We start from the raw sequence: 21,831 nt of genomic DNA, 5'->3' as shown, positions 1-21,831 counted from the left end.
CAGGTCGTAAAAAATACCATTTTTTTTGTGCTTTAACTTATTTTATTAAAGTGTTTACTTAATTTGAAACACCAGAAATGCTGAGTGTAAGCAAGAAATAAAATGGTTGACATGAGACCGTCATCTGCGGAGTCTCGTTAATCTACCCAAAATGGAAAATTAAGAAAAGTACTGATAGAAACCCACTCAATAATTGTTACCATGACTAATTTCATTAAATAAATGCTTAAAAAAATTCTTCAAGTAGGTAGAAGTTAATTTACCAATTAGTAACATTTATGTTTCACCAATTTTTGGTTTTGTTGTCTATATGCAAAATGCCCCCCCCCTCCAAAAAAAATAATGGAAAATGGTATCATTTTAAATTACAGGAAAACGTGGAGACGTTTCAAAAATGTATCTAAATCGATGTTTTTCGTTTTTATCAAATTTATAAAAATATATGAATACTAGCATTTCAGCCCGGCGTTGCCTGGGTGTTTGGAGGTGTATGTTGAGCAAAAAAAAAAAAAAAAAAAAAAAAAAAAAAAGCGGTCAATTTTTTAAACTTTGACCGCCATTATGACCCCTTCTGTAGACTTTAAATTGACAGTTATTGCGTAGGGAAATGTACACACACACACACACACACACACAACACTTTTATAGATATATATAGATTGGCTACCACCCGCCGCTATTTTGCACGATACGATCATGATGGGGAGGGGGAAGGCCTTAACATCTTTTTGATGTAAAATTTATCAACATTTGGAATAGTATTTTGAATGAAAATCAAACATCAAGTTAAAGTGGAGTATTTACTTGATGACTGAAAATTATGATATTTAATCATTTTTAGCGTGCAATCATAATCGGTTTGAAAACGTCTAGATTAAACTTATTACCGACGGATTCGGAATAGAGGCGTCTGAACAAGAAAATTTAGTATCGCCTAAATATTTAGGTGATAAGAATAAAAAATATACAGAATTTAAACCGGGTTAACCCTAAAACTTGACCGAAGTTTCTGTAGATGTGTTTCGTTCGGTTCAAATTCTGTATGAGGATAACATCTTTAAATGCCGAGGTATCCATATGTTTTCGCTTTGATATTTTATGATTAAATTGTAAATTATTTTCATATGATTCCCTAAAATACTTTTCACGTCATCTAATCTAGGCACGGCAAAAACGAAAGGAAGTAAATAAAAAAAATAAGAAAAAAATTATTTCTGGCCTGCTTAATCTGTACAATGTACGCACCCTTTATATATTTTCGTCATTTTTCGGCAAATTATCGATTGAACACTGAATAAAAATACAAAAAATTCGATACTTAAAGAATTTTAGAGGTGCTCAGTTTTTTAATATTCTCGATCCCCCATATTGGAACCAGTCGACGAGAACGCTAAATCGGTAGATGTTTGGGATTAAAAAATTTTTTTTTTAATTTAATGATTATCCACGTTTTAAATAATTATGCATTAAACAAATGTTTGCGGAGAAAAAACTATACCCAAAACCTCTCCTGGTTTCAGAAAGAAAAATTGAAATACCGGGACATTCACGTACGTTCTAAGATTTTATTTAAAATGTTATTTATTTTTAAACATTTATCCATTTTTAACTATGATGACAGTTTTTAATGTATATTTTGAAGGTTTTGTAAATATTACTTAAGTAATTTTGTAAATTTAAGTTTCATTGATCAACACAACGTTTGTTCTCAGAAAATTTCAAAAACATTTTCATTTGCATTGGAATTTTAGATTTCGTTTTTCAATTCTATTTTTGGTAAACGTGCGTGCGCTGCTTGTCCAACTGAAGACCTACCTTTAGAATGTTAACTTTTAAGAATATATAGGGGGTCATGTGGCCCACTAATTAACGAATATCGCCTTTAAATTTGATCGCTGACAAATAGTTCAAAAGATACAAAACTCATCGGTACTTGTGCAGTTTAATTTAGACATTGAAAAATGAAAATATTAAAAAGTTATATCGTACATACTAGTTATGGAATTAAGTTCTTCGAAAAAATGTAACTTAATTTGATCAAGTAGTTTTTTTTTTTTAATTAAAACTTTTTTTATAGCGGAAAAGCTGTTTCGATTCTTAGACCACGAGGAAGGAGGAAAAGCTATTTAACATGAGGGGGTGTCGGCGCTTTAGACAGTTATCTCCTCGTGACACCCTACTCTCTTCCTCGTGGTCTAAAAATTCAAATATGACTACCTTCTGCTCGCTGTCATAACATTATTTTTCCGCTGTAAAAAAAACAAAAACAAAAAAAAAACTATTTGATCAAATTAAGTGAAATTTTTCTGGAGAACTTCATTCCATAACGAGTACGTACGATATAACTTTTTTTAAATGTCTTCAATATATTATCCCATGTTTTCCTGGCAGCCATATTGTTTTAGTTTTAGCAGCTAAGAGAAACTGCAGTTTGTGCGCATGTGCAAACAGAAAGAAAAAAAAACTTTCTGGATACGGAAAGAAACGAAAAAATGGGGTCAATGTGGCCTGATTATCTCACTGAAGACTTATCTGCAAAGGGTAGGCACCGCCAAAAATGGCCGCAAAATCAAGTTGTTGTTGTTTTTTAAAACGAAATTACATTTATTAAAATCCATTATTTCTGAGTAACTTTTTTTTTCCAGAAAGATAAAACCCTGAATTTTATCATATAGAAAACAGAATAATGTAAAACTTTTTCTACTATTTTTAATTAAATTTTAAATGTTAAATTTTCCCAAAAAGTTAACAATTGACATTTTTTGTCTTGCACAAAAAACGTACTTAAATATTAAAAAAAAAGGGTTTTTGAAATAATTAATTAATTTATTTATTGTCTAACTAAGATTTAGGATGATTTTCTAAGAGAATATGCAAAAATATTATAATATAAGTACCTGAATTTCAAATAATTCCACTTATTCATATAGGTAACCAAATATTTCGCGTTTACGTAGAGTTCAGATCGACTCTGTTTACGTTTTCTTTTGATGATGAGAAAACTATGGAAGACCAAACAGGCCAAAAAAAACTTATTTTTCAGTGACGAAAATTTCAATGTATTATTAAGCTGAGGCTGGCCAGTACCAGATGGGTGACCATTTGTATGCGTTTGGTTTTTAATGTGTATGTGTGTGGGGGGCAGGCTCCCCAAAATGGGGGGGGGGGAAATTTAAAGCTGAATAAAAAAAAATTATTTCAGCGCGTTTGGTCCACCGTAGTCGAAAGGCGGCAAACGTTTTCAAACGGGATCGAAAAAAATGATGCTATTTTTAACACAAAGGGCACAATATTTATCGAATTTTTTTTTTTGGTATCGATTATTCAAAGCATGCCCTGTTTAATAATGGTCATGCATTATTCGGCTCGCTAAAAAAAAATTGTTAATTTATTTATCAAAAATTTTAAAATAGCTTTTTTCGTATAAATATTAAAAAAATTTTTTTTTTGTTTTGCTTAACTTAAATTAATTATTTTACTTAACATATTCACCGAATTTCACACTTCAAAACTCAAAAGCGGGATAATTAAACACAATCGAAGTTCTGATATTCAGACGTCAAAATAAGGTATGCAAACAATTTTTTTTTTTTTTTTTTTTTGAATCTATAATTCTGTCCCTTACAACAACACAATATGTTGATTTCAGTTTCAGATGATTATTTTAAGCATATTTGTTCCCACTTCAAAACAAGGGGGGGTTTTGTAAGCAAAAAAAAAAATATATATAAATATCGTTTATGAAAAATAAGTACACTGTTATAAAGTTCATTCTTCTCCTAATAATCGCTGAAAATTTCGTATTGATCGGATAATTACCTGATTTTTGGTAGATTTTTAAAAAGACGGTCCGTCAAAAAGTACTGACCTGCCCCCCCAGTTTTGGCGGTGCCTAAGGGTGTTTATTTCGAAAGCCGTTCTTAACATGGTAGGTTGGGGGTGTTTATTCTGAAAGCTTAACATGGGGTCATAACCCTAAAAAGCAACTCTTTGCAGGTAAGTCTTTTTTATTTAAAAAAATATGAATTAAATAAGAACAAAGCTGATTGAATTTTTCTTTTGTTTAGGGAGACTTCAATTACAGGTATTCAATAAAAGAAGTGTATGTCACATACACTGTATGTGTCGTCTGCTGCAAAACTCGAACAGGGTGTGCGCATGCTCCATGAACAACTTCCTTTCATTAACGAACATGGCGGACAATTCGAAATACTAGAAAATAACATTTGCACACTGAATGCTTTAATACTAAAAAGAACAATTGTCGACGATAAATTTAAAGGCGATATTCGTTCGTAGCGAGCCTGATTATCTATATATTTCTTTAGTCAACATTCTAAAGGTAGGTATTCAGTTGGACAAGTAGGCAGCGCACATTGACCCCTTTTTTTTTTTCAGTTTATACCCGTTTTGATACCCAAAATAACATTAGAAGCCGAAATGAAAACTAGATCGAGAAAATATAGTTGCCATCTTTTTGTAAACAAATTGAGAAATGACAGCTAAGAATGAAGAATGATAACGAACCTTTTTTTTTCTTAGTTGTGTATTAATGTAGATATAATTTCTTTTTAATTTGATAATTTTAATATTTCCTGGATTGATAAACTTGAAATTTTCGTCTATATTTTACTGTGCCATTTTTGTCTATATTCATTCGAAATAGGTGACACTTTCCAACGGTCCATTCCATCCATATTGAACCATACTTTTTTTTTTTCTCTCTGAATAGATCTAACGTTTTACTCGTATGCATATTTTTCTCTGCAAATAATAAAAATGAACAAACAACTTTGTCACATTTGCGGAATAATGCCTTTAAAAACAGTAATATGTTACATTTCAAAGTCAAAAAGAAAAAAGCCATTTATGTTCAGTACTATATTAACGATAAAATTGATCATGTGACAAAATGGGTTACAACTTTAAAACGAAAACATGACTAGTCTTATTGTTGTTTTATCTTATTATTTAACTAAAAAATAAATTGAATTTTGAAATTCAATTCATAAAATGAACACCGAAAGTTTATATCGCGGTTAAATTACTTTTTATCTAGTTTTAAGAAACTTACCTGAGCTTTTAATATCGATTTATTTATTTTTTTATTATTGACAATGAGCCAACAAGCAAAACCAGACCGACGCGAGGATGTTTTGACTTAGATAAGTATTTTTTGAACATGACAATAAAATAAATAAATAAATAAAAATACAAGATCAAGCTAGCTTATTTCACTTAAGGTTTTTAATGCGTTATTTATTGTACACGTGTACCAGATTCGGTAATAGTTAATTTTTTGTCGTCACACTGTTAACAAAAATAACCGCCCCCCCCCATACAATTACACGCCAACACCCTAGAAATTATGTGTGTGTGAAGGAGGGAGAGGGATGTAAAATGAAATAATTTGATGTTAAATTTATATGGGTTCACACTCCACTACTCCACCACTCGAAATTTTAAACTGTCTTAATATTTTTTTTCTTCTGGATGTTCTCAGGTAATAATGGCCTTAAGTAGAATGTCATTTTTAGGTTGAGTGGGGGTGGGGATTGAGCTGAAAATGTGAATCTACAATACCATTTTTTTTTTTTTTTTTTACTTAAAGAGTTCATTTCTGCTTTCATTTGTTGTTGCAAGTGTCGATTTTTGTCATGAAACTATTTTTAGTGTCTTTACATTTTTATTTTTCACGGATTCAAAATCGTAAACTGCTACACAACGATTTGCAGTTTGTTCCGTAAATCACAACGGGAAACATTTGTACTGATAGATCTGGTAAAATTTTTTTTCTTTTTTTTTTTTTTTTGTTAAATAAAATATTTTTGTTTGAAAATTGAACTAAACAATGATAAAATCTTTAAATTGAACAAATTATTTTAAACGGACACTTTTGGGTCAATGGGCCTCGCACGTGCCCGTCTTCTCGTACCCGAAAATATATAGGGATCCAGGACATCCCGGATCCATGCAATCGATTCGAATAAAAGCAAAATTCTTATTGTTATATATAAAAATACCCTTTCTTTAAGAAAGAGAAAGTTTCATTAAACTTCATTTTGTATCTACATATTGTCATTCGCGGCGTTATCAGCTTGTTTAAAAGACACAAGGCGCGCAAAGGAATTCTGTTCGTAGTAAAAATGCTATTTTTTCTTTTGAGAAAATTATATATTTTATTGAGGACCAGTAAACACACGTGCAAGGAAATCCTTGTTCTTTTACTCAGCACAATTGAACAGTGTCTATTATACTTGACAATTTTGTCTGTTAATTCTTAATTCAAGCCAGACAATTCCGCAAGTCAAAAAAAAAAAAAAAAAAAAAAAAATCGAAGGGTACGATGTAAACGCATGTCTTGCATTTATCTTTGCATAAATAAAACGATCAAACCAAAACCCGGTTTTTTTACGTAACTTTGATAAATACAATTAAAATTATTTTAAATTTATTTATACTAAATAAATTTTTGAAAAGTTGATTACTATATATAATGTACATAAATGACTTTCTTGGAGGAGGGGGGGGGTCCAAGCCTTCCATCCGAACCACGCCGGGTAAATACAGCTCATCTGTTAATAATATATACAAATGGCGGCCTTGTATCGTTATCTTTCGAAATTCCTATGTAATTTTGAAGCCGTAGTTTGATGAATTATTTATTTTTACTATTAAAAATTTTTTAAAGTAAAATATTTCATATGTGTTCGTGCTAAAACAAAAAAGAAAAATAAACAAAAATTTTCTCATGCGCTCCTCCTCCTCTGCTGTTGTCTGAAGAAGATGAGTTCGACTTGCAAACAAGTGCACGCTCATGGCACCGGTTTCCCAGTCTCCCTTCTTCCTACAACAGTTTAGAGAATGTTTTAAAGAACTCCAACCACGTATGTTATTTGCTCGGTTATTGTTATTTCTACGTTTTACTAACCATGTGAACGATTTATATTTAGATCGACTAATAATATACAATCTGCATTTTTGTTTGTTTTTATTGAGATGTGTGGCTTCTTTCCACTGTTTCGTCATCGTACGTTGAATCATGATTTAGCAGCAGCAACAACCAAGTGGTTTACAATTGCAGGCTATGGAAGCCTCCAGTTAGGAAATATTTAACATATCTCTCCCACGTGTTTTATGACTTTTTGAGTATAACACTTGTGATAATGGATTCCGTCATGCAAACAAAAATGCATGTCACTATTTAGTTCTTAGGAATATGATAGGGTTTATTTTTATTTAATTTTTTTATTTATTTTATTTTATTTTAGGCAAGGAGCTGTATTGTAATCAGAATTTGGATGCGTGGGGAGTAGGAGGATGGTATGATAAAGCATGAATATATACTACACTACCTCTAAAGGGGGGAGGTAATACCTTCTATTGTAGAACAGGACAATTTCTAACAATTGCGTTCCCAAAATTAAGACGGCGGAAATGGATACAGTTGATGTAAATACGGAACGGAAGTCACTAAGCATGAAACGAAATACGAAACCATATAGAAATATTTAAAAAAATTATTTCAGTTTTAACACTTACCTTATCCGGAAATAATAATAAAAACGTATTGTTTACATTTCTTTAAGTAAATTATCTTAGTTATTTTTATTGTTTCGTCGTAAAAGAAGAAATGTTAAGTAATTTTTTTAAAATAAAATATTGCCATTTAAATACATTTTAAATATTAAAAAAAAATTAAAGAAATTTTAAAAAATGAAAGTTTATTTTTATCTCATGATAACGTGTTAAAACAAAAAAATTTTGAAATAAAATATTTCTATATGGTTTCGTATTTCGTTTCATGCTCAGCGACTTCCGTATTTTCATCAACTGTACTCATTTCCGCCGTCTTAATTTTGGGAGCGTAATTGTTAGATTGCCCCGAACAGACCCCCACTCCCAGAACATAAAAAGCTAATCGCTTAGAAATTATCTCCTGACAAAAGCACCCTCCCCCCAAGGGAGAATCTAATATGTAGGACAGTGTTATGGCAACAGAACCAATACTACACTACCCACTTCAATTTAAAGATAATGTAATAGATTTCCAGTTAAATCGTTTTTCTGTTTTTTGCAAATAAATATTTCAAAGTGTTATATCTGTTCTCAACATCACAGCAACATAAGACATTTTATTAATACCATTAGAAATGAAACCGGAAGTTTTCATGTGAATTATTTCCCTTAAAAAATACTCATGTATTTAGTTTATAAAATAAAAATGCAAACTAGAAGTACCTATTTTATGGGTATTTATAGATTACTATTGTATACTATACTTTAAAATATTATGTATGATTGAATTAAACAAGTGTTGGCAGCTTTGATGCTAATATGCTTAGGATATTTGGAAAAATACTTGCATTTATTCATATATAAAATATGTGTGTGTGGAATTAAACTAAGACGGTCAACTAGCATCTATGCAATGTTCACGACTTCTGCTTGTGTGAACACTCTAGATTGTCATTGTATTCGCCTGAATTTGATGTTTAATAGTTCTTAATATCCTTCATTCTTCTGGCAATTATTTGGTGGCCCTGTGGTAGAGGCTCGGCTAATGGAGCAAAGTTTTCGTGGCTGAGTTTGAATCTTATGATTGACATGAATCATTACCCTACAGTGATGATTGTATAAGTGTGAAACACTAGTGTCTGTAGGTATAAATGAATAATTATATAATGATATGTGGCAATTATGCTATGCAGAAGCGTCTATGTAGCTTAATTATCATAAATATATTTTCATAACATACTACCTAGCTCTACTTGTATATGCAGCACTGTTGAAGGAAATATTGGAAATAGATACATAATATTTCCTTATAAAATTTTCTGTAGATACATGAAATGATACATATATACTTAATTTAAATTTTATGAACTAGAAATATAAAGTTTAATGCTCTGTCTAATTGACATATCTGTAATTTCATTTCTACCTTCAACTATTAAAGAATGCAAAGCTTTTTTTTTTTTTTTTTTTTTTTGTGCAACTGAAGTAAAAAGAGGGTAAGGGGTTTGCGTATTATGCCCAATCAATATGTTTTAATAATAAAAAAAAAAGTAAGCTCTAGAAAATTTCATTGTGCTTATTAAAAGCCGAAATGAAAACCATGCAGGATTACGTCATTTTCATTAATAAAAGTTAATAAACCTTTTTTTTTTTAACTAGAAAATTACAAACTTAAGAAACTAAGAAAATTAAAAACTTAGCCTTCCTTGGGTAGTCTCTTCCCAGACTTGTTTATAAAGGTAGTGACTATAGTTTTCAGACATTTTTCATTTTGATGTTTCACGTGTGTGATAAACCTATCTATAACAGTGTTTTAATAGTTCTTGTCTTTTTATCTTACTAAGAGCCAATCAGAATATCGAAACTCATTTCACTTTAAATCATTTAGGTGGTTGAACTAGGAATGTGTCGAGTTAGCAGTACTGTCCAGTGTACAGTAGAACCCCATGACACGGCATTAATTCGTTTCGGGGTTGGGATCGTAAGGTGAAACTATAGTATGGTGGAACCTAAACAAAATATTATACAGTACATATTAAAAATTAGTAACAAAATAGAGTACAGTATATAATATACATGCATATAATCAAATAATATTATAAATAACACCGTAAAGCGGGGCAAATACCGTAACTAAGAGCCAGAAAAACATTGTATTCCACATCATAACCTGAGATAAACGTATCCTGTACTAGTATTTTTACCTTGGGTTTGCCAAGAAGTATGCTATTGAGTCATGGTCACAGTTGTTGCATTCACCCTAGTTTTGTTGGGCCAGCTTTTTTCAACAAGTTCATCACGTCCCAAACATTGATTGACTAGGCATGGCAATTCAAGGCTGCTTCCATTATGAGTGCAAGCCATTTGTGGTTCCAGCCATAGGCCCAGAGTAGTTCAGAATTCTGCTTCACTGACTTGAGCCAGGTTTTGAGTTGGCCACCGCAACATTTCTTCCAGCCTGGTAGTGGAGCTGGATTGATGACTTCACAGATGAAGTCCTTTGGGTGTCATTGAAAGACGTGGCCAAAGGCGCCCAGGAAGAGATTTTTAAGGGGAGTGGATCCTGCAGAAAGTATGAATTGTACTGTTCGGGATAAACTGTTACGAGTGAATATGAATAATGCAGCATAGGCAGTGATGGTCGAATACTTAGTTTACGAAGGCCATTTGCGCACACAGGTTAAGTCTCATGGTCATAACATAAATTAGTGTGGACGAGGGCCTGGTAGATTCTGATTTCCCAAGCCCTCGTCTGCATCATTATGGCTGTGATACTTGGCCTATGCAGGCAAGTGACCTGTACTATTAAGTCACTCACTAAACTTCTTTTTTTTTTTTTTTTTTTTTTTTTTTTTTTTTTTTTTTTTTATAAAGATCTGTCATTAAATTAGCCTTCACTAGTATAAACACCCTAATGCTGCTGAATGATATTTAAGAACTAAGTGAAATCTCCAGATCTCTCTCCCCCTCCCCTCAATATATGAACAAATATTTGGTTACCGAACCTGGAACCGTAACCTTGGTATTCAAAGAGACTGCATGGCACTTCAGATAATTGACGAAAAGTTGCTGAAGGCTCGGTAACCTATTCTGACAAATGGAGAGCTTATGCTAATTTGGACCAACTAAATTTTCCGTCATTGTTCTGTAAAGCATCAGCAAAATTATCGATCATAACGTCGGAGCACGTATGCAAGGAATTGAAAGGTCATGTCTTGATGCTAAGATACATATATTGAAAGAAAATGAGAGGCATACGGTGTAGTATATTTTTTTTTATAGATAACAACCTAAAGCGTCACCAGTAAATTTTGTCTTATATTTATGTACATAGACCAGTTATTTTTTAGATGAGAAAGACTTTCTATGATTTTATGGCTTTCAATCATGGGCGTGTTCCTTTTCGTTTTTCCAGGATAACTCTGCTATCGATAAAAAATTGACTCTAGAACTTCTTGGTCTTCTTTCTCATCAAATCTTTCTTGGAGTTCATATATTAAATCCATTGCTCTTTCTGATTCTCATAAAATCGGTTCTCTCTATCGCTCTAAACACTTTTTCACTCCTGACGTTAATTCTCTATCTCTACGAATTTACTATCAGACCATGTGTGGAATACTGTTGTCATATTTGGACTATTGATAAATTGCAGAAATGTATCTGTAATTTGATTGACCCCACTTCTTTACTACAACCTCTCTTTCATAGACGTGATGTTGCTAGTTTTTTTTTTTTTTTTATAAATACTATTATGGCATGTGTTCTTTACAATTGTCTGATCTATTCTCTACTGCCTTTCTTCCAGCTCGTTTGACGCATTTGTCTAGTGGTTTCCATCAATTCTTTGTTTTGACACATTGTAATACAGCTTTTTATTCCAGTAGCCTCTTTCCAAGAACTACAGTCTTGTGGAACTCTCTTGCTGCTGACTCTTTCTCTTCTTTGGTCTTTTCAAAACTAAGGTAAATAGACATCTCCTGTCTTTGTTCATCCTTCGGTCTTGTTAGCTCTTTACATCAAGTGTCTTGATGCCTTGTCTCGGGCAATTTCCATGAAAAAATAAGTGCACAAATAAACCATGATACTTGACTTTATCTCACAAACTTTAATTCTAGCAATGAATTAGTTTCTGCCAGTTTAAAGGTATCAGAATAACTTTCCAACTTTCCATGGGCACTATAAAACCTAACTGCCAAACATTTTTTTTTTTTTTTAATTTTTTTCTGATTTCTCTACCTGTAGGAAATAGGAAAGTATTTTGAAGCTTTTAGAATTAAACTTTGCAGGTGTATGTCAAGGATGTGTTTCTGAAGATAAAAATTATTTTATTTATTTTTTTTTTTTGTTTAAATCAGAACTATAAAAAACACCAATCAACGACAAAAATAAATTTTTTTTTTTTTTTTTTTTTTTAATTTGATCTCTGTATTAAAACAACTTTGTGTGTCTGTTTTCATCTCCACTACATGACCTGTACATGAATATTTTTTTTTTTTTTTTTAATTCAACAAATGTTGTTGAAATCAAATGTCATGGATTAAAAAAAGAAAAAAATGTTAATATCTCATTACAAAACTAAATTCACCAGAATGCATATTCTTATGGATAGTAACAGAATTAAATGGAAGTGTTGTATATCCTGAAATAGGATATGATTAATGTATTATTGTTCTCTAGGCTCTATACCGGGCAATGCCAGATAAATACAGCTTGTTTTTAATAATAAAAAGTACTAAAAAAAAAAAAAAGATTTAAATTTCATCATATCTAAATTATATTATTCTCCATATTTAGTTATGTTTTATATCCATCACTGTATATTTAATATTCTATATAATAAAGTAAAGCTAGTGTCTTTCTCTAATCATTGTGACTGATAGCATTTTTCTTGCCAAATTAATGTTTGATTCTGATTCGTTTTTTTTTTTTTTTTTTCTGGGACATTAGTTTAAGAACAAAAATGTATTTAACGTTTCTGAATTTTTGAGATGATTATTGGTTATTCATATTATTTGGATTCTTCGGACTACTGTTCTCATTTGGGGTGTCATTTTCACATTTTGCTTGATGTAACCTCCGATCTTCTTCAGGTGTATCTTGCCAAACTCAGGAATAAACAATATATATATATATATATATATATACAGAAATAAGAAATAGTAATATTTACAACTAGAAATAAAATGGGTTTAAGGTTCCCAAAATTTGTACTAGAACTATCCACAAGGACCCACGGTTCAGTGGTTAGCATACTTGGAAAAAATCAATTGTAAAAGTGATATTTTCCTGAAGATTGCATTCTCAGTGTGGGTGACTGAAAAATACAACTGCAAATGACTGTCATGGCTGACAGAATGAGAGCATGCTAATCCCGTGAAGTGAATAGAATTCCATTTGGAATACTGTCCAAAATTCCATGTTCAGCAGAATACACCTGAAGACGGTCAGAGGTTACATCGACCAAAATGTGAAAATGACACTCAATATGAGAACAGTAATCCGAAGAATCCAAATACGAAAGATGTATTTTGATTCAGTTTTCTTTTTCAAAAAATAATTAACCTTTCCTGAAAGATTAAAAAATATGGACGCACTTTTCAATAATGATCTACATAACAGCAGCAGCAGCAGCAGCAGCAGCAACTGTCAGTACTAAGATCACTGATACTAATTACATGATAATTAGCCAAGCGTTAAAAGCCCAAATGGTAGAGCGTCAGACTGAAGATTTAAAGGTCTCTGCTTTAATCAGGAATTTGTAGCATCCATTTAAAAAAAATATTTTTTTATTTATTTCTTCATTTTGTTGAAAACATATTTATTTGGATCCAAAAATGCATAAAGCACTGAAACGATGCATTTCCGGTTCTTCATAAACAACTCGGCTATTTTAATATTCTATTAGTTGAAGAAAAAGAAAATGAGTACGAAATTAATGACCTGTAATAACTTAGTGTTTTTACTGTTTTGTATTTAGAAGACAATTTATTTTTCAAATTACTGTTTATTTTGTTTGTACAGAATATGGTTTACATAAAAATAAGTTGAGTGTAATGGCAAGGTTAGTTTCATTCTAAATGATTGACGTGATTGGATAGGGTGGAACGATAAGTGTTGCCCTGAAGAAAACACTATAGCTTTATTTTTAAACTTTTATTAAAAAAATCATTTCAGGTAACTTGATTATGTAATAGAGCTGACCTCTTCAGCCTCAATCACCACCTTGATATGGGTCCAGAACTGGAAGCATGCCTTTTCCACAAGCACCGGTGGATGATGGCAATCAGGCTGGCTTTAGTGTTGTGGGAGGTCATGTTGATGATGTTCTGTGTATGACGAAATGGAGTAGTCCAATGGGTTCAGGTCGGGGTAGGAGGGGGCAGTGGGAGAAGGGCACAAAGTCGTAACACTCCTTCTAAAGCCAAGCCTGGATCTCTTTGGACTTGTGGGTCGATGTAGTCCTGCTGCAGCACCCATGATCTACCAGTGGCCACCTGATTACACCAGGGGATCACCACACTCTTCAGCACATACAGGTACACTTGTTGACTTTCAAGCTGACTTTGAAGATATGAGGTGGAATGATGTGGCCCTCACTTGAAACCACACCAAAGATCATAAATGTGGCCAGAGACATCATTAAGCTGTGCCCTCAAGTGTTGAACTGCCTGGATTTGCATTTTGAGGGTGCTGGCAATGGTCCTGTTGTCATAACTTGGATCGGTAGAGAGCATGAGTTGTACAGCGGTACATCTCCAATCTTGCTCGTTGAACATTGTATCACTTTAAGACATGATAGGAGCCTCCTATCGCTCTTGGAATTTGTACACAACTGGCCAACTAGTTGATGGTCTGCAACAACAAAAAAAAAACCCTGGTTTTTATCAAACAGAAATGGAATCATATCTTTTTTTAGGGCAACAATTTTATTGTTCCATCCTGTAAACAGGAAAATCAATGGATAGGGCATTATTTTATATAAATATTCACGTCAACACTGGGTAGCCCTGCTAATATATGTAAATGTGTTTATTCAGACACAAAATTGGGACCGCCAGTGGTTGGTGTATGGTGCTTTATCAGTTGAGCTAAATAGAACTAGAAGAAATTTTTGGGAAAATGTTTATTCAATTATATTTCACCCTTTATTTATACCAATCCTTTTATTTATGAAGCTCAATGTAACTACAGAGCATATACATATAGATGACAAAACAGCTATATTCTAAATTCCACAATGTTATTCATCTTACCATTTATTCTTTGAACATGTCAATACTCTTGACAATATCTGTTTCGTAGTGCAGAAACAATCATAGTTATGTTAATGAATTATTCAAAATTAACAATTATGGTTGTTTTTGTGCTATGAAACATAACTGTCAAGAGTGGACGGTTTGACAAGTTGAAATAAGATAATATCTTGGAATTTAGATTATAGCTGTTTTGTCTCTTATGCATATATATATATATATATGTATGTATGTATGTATGTATGTATATGTGACCTTGTCTGAGGAGCAGTCTCTACCAAACTTGTTACATTTTGGCCTGCAAACTTGAAGCTTAAGGGATTTGGACCTGTGGAAAAAATTCAATTTGGTTTTTATTCAGTAAAAGTAGCTGCTAAATGGTTGAAATTGAAAAAAAAAAAAAATTGAAACTTGGCAGGCGTAAGTCGCCTTAGTTTTTGCTGCACTCATGCGCAAATATACATTTTATAGATTAAGCAACCTTATTTTTTAAAGTTTTTGTATGCGTATGGATTTAGGTCAGATGGTAATGAATAAGGCTACATAGCTAAATGCCTTGGTTATGATTCTAGCTAATAGCATCCAAGTCATTTTTTTTTCACTCTATAATAAATGTGCATAAATTAAAATATTTTCAGTGTATTTTATGACCGGGAAACGCTAGTATATCTTGTGTAAATGAACGTATTCATTTATTTATATTTTGTATAACCGAAAATACTTTTTTTACGGAATAATTATTGCCTTAATGCTAAGTGAAAATCATAATTTCCATGACTAACGTTCTTCACTCGGGGGGGGGGGTATGTATCCACGGATACAGGTTTTGTGGTTTCTATCACTCCTCTCTCTCTCTCTCACACACGCACACACACATTTTGTATATGTTTGTCTTCTGTTGGAATATCACCCCCCCCCTTTTTTTTTTTTTTAATTGTAAGGAATTTGCATTATCCTCGCACCCTCAGTTTTTATTTTGTGTGCTTATGATGCGTTCATTTTATATTTTCCGTTTTGTAAATCATTTGAGAAGATTCAGGCCAGAGATTTTTTGTTTTACTCTTTCTCTTGAATCCAATCTCTCTATACCTGTGATGAATGATGTTATATCCTCCTTTATGCCATACACTCGCACGACTACAATGACTACTACAAATTGTCAAAAACACATTTTTTTCTAACAGAAAAGAAATCGGATTATACTACTAAATGGAACGACTTAAAAATACCAGTTTGGTATATTGGTGCAGTTACGTACAGAGAGAGTGGATGTCAGAGCGAGTTTTCTTTTTCTTTAAAGAATAATCAATTAATTTGAGCAATTCTCTTAGTAAAAGAAAAAAAGGCTAAAATTTCCATAAAGTCGATTGTAACTCATTTTTTTAAAGATTAAAATAAAAGCATAATTAAATTTAAATTGAGTAACTATTAAGCAAGAAAATAAAAGAAATGATCACCTCATATATATATATATATATATATATACTAGTATTTCAACCTGGCATTGCCTGGGTGTTTGGAGGTGTGTTGAGAGAAAAAAAAAAGTGGCAGTAAGAAGGCAGGCTCAAACCTGTATCGCAAAAGAGGAAAAGAACGTGAAAAAAACGTGACGTCTTTGCTGTTATGACCACCGCCAAACCGGAAGTGACGTAGGTTTAAATTAAGGCTAGACAATAGAAAAGAGGGGATGCCTTTTGAAAATATCAGCGAAAAAAGCAATCCCTCACTGTAGAAAAGTGCCCAGTTGAGGGGGAAGAAATTAATGTTTTTAGCCAATATTTTGGTATGTCGTCTGAAGGGTTGAGCTTCAAAACGATACTGATCTTGTGAAAATCCGTCGCCTCTGTCAAGTTTTAGGCAGACATGCAAACATACATAGATTTATATATTTGTAGCTCAAATTTTTTACCCAAACTGATTAAAAAGCTTGCCCTATCTCTGAATACCCTTTATGTAAAATTTCAAATGTTTAGACCAGAAATTGTCTTTAGTAATTTGGTAGACCGAAGAGGGCAAATTTTTAAAAAGTTTGACCCCTATTATTACCCCATATCATTTATTGTTTTGGGCTCAAATCAAGTTAAGTTAGATCCATGTCTAAGTAACCTATATCTAAAATTTCAAGTGTTTAGACCCAAAATTGGCGGAGGAGTTTGGTAGAGTTCTCAAAGGTCAAATCGTTGAACTTAAGGCCTAAAACTGAAACCTTTGTCCCCTGGGGACTTTTGGAGCTAAATGAAGGAGGGGTGGGCAATGCTGAACGTGGTCATTTTTTTATGCCTCATTCACTGTGCACTCACGGGGGACCATGCATGCTTCTTGTTTTTATTGCTTTAAAAGCAATTTATGGAAATGTTTTGAAATCTAGAAAATACATTAAAATATTCATTTTAATGTCTACTTCAGCTTTTTTCACTACAAACCAAAATTGCAGTAGAAATTAAGTTTTCAATAATAAAAACCATTAGGAGTTTGTTTTCTTTATGGACCACCATAATATCATTGTGAATTCCCAATTTTTTATATTTTGCTTGTGGACCTCCAGAAATATTCCATAGACTACGGTTGAGAACCCCTGGTCTAGAGGGACAATATGGAACCTGGGGCAATGGGAAAGTCTAAGAGCAAAAACACTGGCCAATTAGGTCCTACTTAGCCACGCCTAGCCAGGAAAAAAAAAACCAATGTGGCAGGAAACCAGGGAGGGGTTTTTCTCCAGGAGATATAAAAAAAAATCTTGATATTTTATTTATTTTTTCAATGTTTTTAAAAAAAAAAAAAAAAAAAACTGAAACTGAGCCATGAATCCTCAATAATAATAATAAAAAACAATTCGACAATGATTGATAATGTGTGTACAAAACGTGATTGTAAACCAAAAAAAAATTAATTAATTTTTTAACAGTTGCTAAAAACTGTAATTAAACCTAAAACAAATTGCAGGGGAAAAAAAAAAAAAAAAATTTTAAGCCATGAAAAAAAGTAGTGTTTCCACAAATGTTTTGAAATTTTATGGAAATTCATAATTTGTAGATATATTATGAATTTGATTATTATTCTCATCTGTTTTATATTCACAACGTTTTAGTCAATATAATCACCAAGCTTCTTTTAGTTTGGGAACCGGGATGGAATTTCAACTCCTCGGCAATCCCGACTAGCTATGCCCTCTTCAAGGATGATCTCTAGATGGGAATCATACCATGGCTACCTAGAGAAGGAGGCCAGTGAACATGACAGCATGACGTCAGATTGACATGTAGGTAAAAGGTGCCTTGCCTTCTGAGAGAAGCTACCTTAAGTTTCCTGTATTCAACCATGACGATACTCCATTTTGACTCACAGACCCCATTTAAAATGTTACGTGTGGGCATGGTAGAAAAATTTAGTAACAATGGATAAATAGCAAAAGTAGATCTTAATCCCATATTTGGGGAGGATTTCGCAACTATGCACTTTCTTTTAAAATAGGAGATAAGCCACCTTTTCTCTCTAAAATTTTTCCTTTCTAAATATGTGTTCTAAAGAACACTATTTAAAAAAAATTTTTTCAACTATCTTCAACTTTTTTTAAAATACCAACATGGCTAAATTATGAAGGATTTAATTACATAATGATTTTAATTTTTATTTAAAGAAATATTTTATTAAACTAAATTGGCAAAAGGTAATGCAAGAATAGTGTTCTTTGGAAAATCGATTTTATTTGCTTGAAAAATAGCAGTAAATATTTTTAGATATTAAGGGGGGGGAGGAGTCTAGGCCTTTTTAAAAACTATACCTCACCCATCCCCATAAAGAACTGTTCTAAAATATTTCAAGTAAATATTTATTTCATAGTTATGTAATTTTCTTAAGTCTGTGTATGTATTTCAGGTCCAGATAAATACTGTAAGGGTGTAAACAGTTGTTGAAACTCCTTTCAGCCCCCACTTTTTTTTTTTTTTTTTTTTTTAATTTTGTGTATGTATAAATGAAACGAATCCATTTTTAGTATTTCGCTCCTATTCCCGTTTGAAAATTTAAACTGGAATGTAAACAAATAAATTTTGGGGATATATTACTCATTTTAATACAAAAAAAAAAAAAAATCAAATATTTATGTTTTTACAATTAGTACAAGGAACGATTAAGTTCCTTGTACTAATAATACAAGTGTTTCTAGAAAACTTTACATCTAAATTTGAAAGCTTTTCGTTTAGCTGACAAAAAAATAGATCTGTAGTTTCTATTATTCATATGAAACTGAAAATTCTTTTTTCTTTTTGCAAAAAGAAAAAAAAACGAACTTAACTATCTCTGTTGGTAGAATTTTGTCTTCTCTTTCAGGTGGTTGCTTCTGGGTAGCAAAAAACGAATGTATGTAGGGTGTATATATCCTCACACACCAAACCCAGTATTAAAATAGGCACATATGCACAAAACTTAGGTGCAGTTTTTGCATATTATTGTGATTTTCTAAAATCTCACACCTGCAATAATATTGGTAGCCGAGTAAATCTTCTCCAGATTAGACATTTGTTTACATATGTAAAGAATATACAAGATGAAACCATAAAAACCATGAAAAACTTTTAAGCTTGCATGTATGGAAGGGGGATCCTTAGTTTGAGGTTTTTACTTTTCAGTAATAATTAAAAAAAAAAAAAATTGTGATTCAATTCCATTTAATGAATAAAAATTAGATATTCATTAAATACTGTTAGATTAAATTAACTTTCAATTTATATACATGGATTTCAAACTTATGCTTAACTGCCAATCTTAGACTTTTTTTTTGCTAAATTTCTAAATTGGTGGCTTAAATTAGTATTTTCCAGATAATATTGTATCCAAATATAGACATTAATAATAAGAAGTTCATTTAGAAAGCTCGATAGTGCAATACTAGGGCTATAAATATTATATATATATATATATATATATACTGCTTTACTGGGACTCCTCCTTTTTATGCTCATCCACAAAAGATTCAGTTTATTTACCATACAAACATACAATTGTTTCGGTCGATTCTGATATTTTTGTATATAATTTTCTATATAGGTTTTTATTTTTATTCTCTCTTTTTTTTTTCATTTTTCTTAAACTTTTTCTTCTAGGGGATGGGACATCCAACCAGATGTCTGACATTTACCCCTATTTTAGTGAGTCCAACCAAGAGATCTTTTCAGGATTCTAGCCGTCCCTTTCAGTGCAATCGTTTGTATTTCACTTGCACTTGGTTCACCGGGTATGCTTGCTATGTACTTTTTAAAGTTCTTTTTCATAAGCCCAGTTGCACCTATGATGACTGGTATAATTGAAACCAGTATGGGCAGCTCATCTGTGTGAATAATATAACATAAATACCAAACAATAGCAAATCATATCAACCTCGCGATATCCCTCTCAGACAGTCCATACATTTAGAATTTGGAAGCTATGCCTTATTATAGAAAAGTGACCCCCACTTTTTTAAAAACTAACATTTCTTCATATCTTGGAAACTACTCGTTTGCCGTAATTTAAAACGTTATTTTCGTTTTCAGCGACCCTGAAAACCTACAAAAGTGGTAATTTTAAAGGAATTTTCGAGGGCGGAGTAATTCTTCATATTTACCATATATATATATATATATATATATATATATATATATGCACACACACACGAGTCAAGCGTAGGTAGACAGGTTGGGGTTATAGTTATGATAAAGAATTGCATTAATATAACTGATACATAAATCTATTCAAAATGCTGTCCATCTATTTTTGGCTCACCGTGTGTGTGTGTGTGTGTGTGTGTGTGTGTGTGTGTATATATATGTATATATAAATTTTGGATTACAAAACTTTAAACAATTTTAGTTTCATAGAAATAAATTAGAAATTCTATACAGATATTATTTTTTGTCAAAACTAACTTTTCATTCATCCTAATTTTATTAATGCAAAAACGTTATGATCGGTAGTACGATTTCAGTGGGCTTTGCATATTGTTTGATTACTAATTATATAATTGATGATAAAGACTAAATGTCCGTTTTTCTTCCATCTAATTCCTTCCAAATATTTTCTTTTTAAAGGCAGGATTTTAATGATTAATAGCAAAGCTTCAAACAAAAACTACGTTTTTATCATTCAGGTTGAATCTCATCTGGATCTATATCGTCACGTGTGGAAGATTTGATAAATATAAGATTTATTTTTGTTAGCTTTTTTTAATCAAGCATTTTCTCTATCTTAAATCTTTTTTTTTTTTTTTTTTTAAGCTAGTTTTCTAGTTTCTGTAAAACATTTAAAATTTTTCATCCCATTCTTTCCCCAAATTCGGCAAATCAAAAGATACTAGCGTGGCAGAAGTATTTTTAGCATAGATGAATGATCTCTCCAAATTTAAAATTGTCAAAAACCCAAATCCACTAAAAAAAAGTGTCTTAAGAAATTCTTTACAATTTTCAAGTTCCATCACCCAGTGTTTACAAAGGTTTTGTCCAACGCTGTCATCTGCAAAATGAAATTATTTTTTTCAAACAGAAAAATTAATAACCTAAAGTTTTTGTTTGTTCGTTGATTTACAAAAAAAAAAAAAAAGACTTGAAAAAAAATATTTAAAAAAAAAGAAGAAAAAAGCAAAATTAGTTTCATTTTGCAGATGACAGCTCCGGGCAAAACCTTTGTAAACACCAGGTGACAGAACTTGAAAAAAAACCCAATTTCTTTTGAAAATCACTAGAATTAACAAAATATTAATTTGAGTAATGAAAAAAAAAAAGCAATTTCTTTATTTGCTGCCATAAAACTGAATTCTGTAGTTGAAAATTTCATAACTTCAATTTTTATAAACAGACATTGGAGATTAACCATCAGTGTCCCCCCCCCCATCCTCCTTAATTTGTGACTAGTAAAAAAGGAAAACGTACAGTAAATATTCCCAGACAATGCTGGGAATGTGTTGCTAATTTCAGTTGTTCATGTTTATCTGTTTGCTCACAAACTTCTAGGGCTTTAGACATAGACCTTCTCCCCTTCTTTTCTACATAACTACATATACTCTGAAAAAACATTATGCAGGGTGTTT

At 31.8% G+C, this 21,831-nt stretch overlaps 1 protein-coding gene across 17 annotated transcripts in view; it reads left to right on the top strand.

Annotated features, from left to right (window-relative positions):
• The window catches only part of LOC145245781 (SMAD family member 4-like), a 474,109-nt gene that overhangs the window by 10,237 nt on the left and 442,041 nt on the right, over nucleotides 1-21,831 (top strand). Inside the window, exon 1 of one of the 17 annotated variants that reach the window (XM_080107404.1) lies at nucleotides 4,324-4,342. The exons of the other annotated variants lie outside the window; for them this stretch is intronic. The gene's annotated coding sequence lies outside the window, so the exon portion shown is untranslated. Of the gene's footprint in view, nucleotides 1-4,323; nucleotides 4,343-21,831 lie in introns of those variants that run through there. 17 annotated transcript variants of the gene reach the window in all.

The sequence above is a fragment of the Euprymna scolopes genome, chromosome 23 (genome assembly GCF_053919585.1).
Source record: "Euprymna scolopes isolate OS-2025 chromosome 23, ASM5391958v1, whole genome shotgun sequence".
In the NCBI taxonomy this organism is placed as follows: domain Eukaryota; kingdom Metazoa; phylum Mollusca; class Cephalopoda; order Sepiida; family Sepiolidae; genus Euprymna; species Euprymna scolopes.
Note: the sequence above shows the minus strand (reverse complement) of the source record. Positions and strands in the feature narration are given on the sequence as shown.